The sequence below is a fragment of the Triticum aestivum genome, chromosome 7B (genome assembly GCF_018294505.1).
Source record: "Triticum aestivum cultivar Chinese Spring chromosome 7B, IWGSC CS RefSeq v2.1, whole genome shotgun sequence".
In the NCBI taxonomy this organism is placed as follows: Eukaryota; Viridiplantae; Streptophyta; class Magnoliopsida; order Poales; family Poaceae; genus Triticum; species Triticum aestivum.
In genome coordinates, this window is record NC_057813.1 from 232,223,010 (window position 1) to 232,226,503 (window position 3,494).

Consider the following 3,494-nt stretch of genomic DNA (forward strand, 5'->3'; position numbering starts at 1 on the left):
GTCCACGCCCGCTGGCCATCGCCCGGGTGCGCCCGTTAACGGGCGCCCGCCCGTCGCCCGAGACCTACCTGCCCACACGACCCGCTAAGGCCCCTGGCCAATGACACGCGGGGTCCACCCGAAAACGAAAAATAATTAAATGAAAAGATATAATGATTAAAATAGTTAGTTAATTAATTAACCTAATTAATCATGTTAATTAACCTGCTAACTGCTTAATTAGTCTAACTAAAATTGTTAGTTTACTAGTGAGTCAATGACAGGGGGCCCTACCCCCTGTTGACCAGTCAAACCTTGACTGGTCAACTGGGTCCCCCTTGGCCCACTTGTCATCCCCGGGTACACTTTTGTGTACCCTGTGCTGGGTGCACCTAGCATTTATTCAATTAATTTCGAGTTAATAATAATTTCAGAATATCATTAAAACTTTGAAAAATTATATAAAATAATCCGTAAGTCAGATGAAAATACTTTATACATGAAAGTTGCTCAGAACGACGAGACGAATCCGGATACGCAACCCATTCATCCGCCGCGCATCCCTAGCATACCAAACACGCAACTTTCCCCCTCCAGTTCATCTGTCTGAAAACGCGAAACACCGGGAATGCTTTCCCGGATGTTTTCCCCCTTCGCCGGTATTACCTATCCCTGCGTTAGATCACCTCTAACACCGCGTATTGCCATGTTACGCTTAGTGATGCTTTGATTGCTCCATTATTTATTGTGTTTCCCCGTTACTTCTTTCCGGTAGACCCCGAGACTGCCGGTGACCCCAGTTCGACTACGGTGTTGACGACCCTTACTTCTTGCCAGAGCAACCAGGCAAGCCCCCCTCCCTTGATCACCAGATATCGCCTATTCTCCTCTATTCTGCTTGCATTAGAGTAGTGTAGCATGTTACTGTTTTCCATTGATCCTATTCTGATGCATAACCTGACATTGTTGCTACATCTGTTGTTACCTTATCCGCAATCCTAAATGCTTAGTATAGGATGCTAGTTTATCATCATTGGCCCTACATTCTTGTCAGTCTGCCTTGCTATACTATCGGGCCGTGATCACTTGGGAGGTGATCACGGGTATATACTATACATATATACGTACTACAGATGGTGACTAAAGTCGGGTCCGCTCGAAGAGTACCCGCGAGTGATTCCCGGATTGGGGGCTGAAAGGACCTTTGTCTCGACGGCCCTCTGTGTGGATCTTTGTGGCGGAGCGACAGGGCAGGTTGAGACCGCCTAGGAGAGAGGTGGGCCTGGCCCTGTTCGGCGTTCGCGGATATTTAACACGCTTAACGAGATCTTGGTATTTGATCTGAGTTGGCTACGAGCCTATACGCACTAACCATCTACGTGGGAGTAGTTATGGGTATCCCGACGTCGTGGTATCAGCCGAAGCACTTCAGACGTCAGCGACGGAGCGGCGCGCGCCGGATTGGACTGGAACGCCACTAGGCTAGGTCTGCTTCCGGCCGCCCTCGCAACGTGCAGGTGTGCTATGGGCGATGGGCCCAGACCCCTGTGCGCTTAGGTTTAGACCGGCGTGCTGGCCTCTCTGTTTTGCCTAGGTGGGGCTGCGACGTGTTGATCTTCCGAGGCCGGGCATGACCCAGGAAAGTGTGTCCGGCCAAATGGGATCAAGCGTGTTGGGTAAGTTGGTGCACCCCTGCAGGGAAGTTAATCTATTCGAATAGCCGTGATCTTCGGTAACAGGACGACTTGGAGTTGTACCTTGACCTTATGACAACTAGAACCGGATACTTAATAAAACACACCCTTCCAAGTGCCAGATACAACCCGGTGATCGCTCTCTAACAGGTCGGCGAGGAGAGGATCGCCGGGTAGGATTATGCTATGCGATGCTACTTGGAGATGCTACTTGGAGGACTTCAGTCTACTCTCTTCTACATGCTGCAAGACGGAGGCTGCCAGAAGCGTAGTCTTCGACAGGATTAGCTATCCCCCTCTTATTCTGGCATTCTGCAGTTCAATCCATTGATATGGCCTCCTTACACATATACCCATGCATATGTAGTGTAGTTCCTTGCTTGCGAGTACTTTGGATGAGTACTCACGGTTGCTTTCTCCCCCCTTTCCCCCCTTTCCTTTCTTTCTGGTTGCCGCAACCAGATGCTGGAGCCCAGGAGCCAGACGCTGTCGATGACGACTCTTACTACACCGGAGGTGCCTACTACTACGTGCTGCCCGCTGACGACGACCAGGAGTAGTTTAGGAGGATCCCAGGCAGGAGGCCTGGGCCTCTTTCGATCTGCATCCCAGTTTGTGCTAGCCTTCTTAAGGCAAACTTGTTTAACTTATGTCTGTACTCAGATATTGTTGCTTCCGCTGACTCGTCTATGATCGAGCTCTTGTATTCGAGCCCTCGAGGCCCCTGGCTTGTAATATGATGCTTGTTTGACTCATTTTATTTGTAGAGTTGTGTTGTGATATCTTCCCGTGAGTCCCTGATCTTGATCGTACACATTTGCGTGTATGATTAGTGTACGATTAAATCGGGGGCGTCACATGAACCTAGAAATTTTGGTCTAAGAGCATGTAGACTTGTGTGTGTTGTACACACACAAAATTGTCCCTCTGATTGAACTCAAACCACGCAAGAATTATGGAATGGAGGGAGTACTTTTGAAGGAGACAAAGGAACAATTTATGCGCATAAAATTTGCTCTCTTTTTTAGAAAGGACCTGAAGCCTTGCGTTTACCTTCAGCATAGCAATGCAACATGTTTCTGCTCAAACAGTGTATAGTATTCATTGCATGCGTCACATTTCCCTCGGCAGCTTCAATCATAGCCACACAACTTTCGATCCAACGGCACAGGATGGCCAAACGTCGATTCTGTACCCCAGGGGCAGAGCAAACGGTTCCAGGACCATATCTAAATCTGAGAACAGTTTTTGATTAACTGGGGCCAATGGTTTGGTTGTTTGCCCTGGGCTTGATTGGTTTGGGTTGTGATGGGCCCAGACTGTTATAAGTTTAGTTTGGTTTGGGTTTGCATAAAAACGAGTTGGGTATGGCTTGGTATGGGCCTAAATGGTGTGGTCGCTGATAGATGTGAATCGTGGTTCAAAACCGGTTCTCGGACTGGAGGTATGCACGTGACACGCCGCGGCTGGACACACAGGTACATACGCTACGCGACGCGACGCGGCTGGGCACACACGTATTGAGCTGCTACTGTAGAACAATTACGTTGCTAGCTAGCTTGCTTGCCGGTTAGCTTTGCATATACGTCAGATTGATTTGGTTTCAACCCAAAACAAAGAACCGGGTTAAGCCCATAGATCGAAGAGTGGTTTGGTTTGGTTGAGGTGCTAAACCACACCGCCAATCATCGCGCATACGGTTTGGTTTAGTTTTGGTTATGCGCGATGATTGGCGGTGTGGTTTAGCTCTGGTTCAAACTCCATATTGATTGGTTATGGTTTAGGTTTAGTTCAGTTATATGACCATTGCCAGGTTTAACC

At 48.6% G+C, this 3,494-nt stretch overlaps 1 protein-coding gene across 1 annotated transcript in view; it reads left to right on the top strand.

Annotated features, from left to right (window-relative positions):
• Positions 1 to 2,684, top strand: part of LOC123159208 (uncharacterized) — a gene marked incomplete in the record, with an annotated part of 8,634 nt that extends 5,950 nt beyond the window's left edge. Inside the window, 1 exon segment of the mRNA XM_044577038.1 lies at positions 2,557 to 2,684.
• Between the last annotated feature and the right edge of the window lie 810 nt (positions 2,685 to 3,494).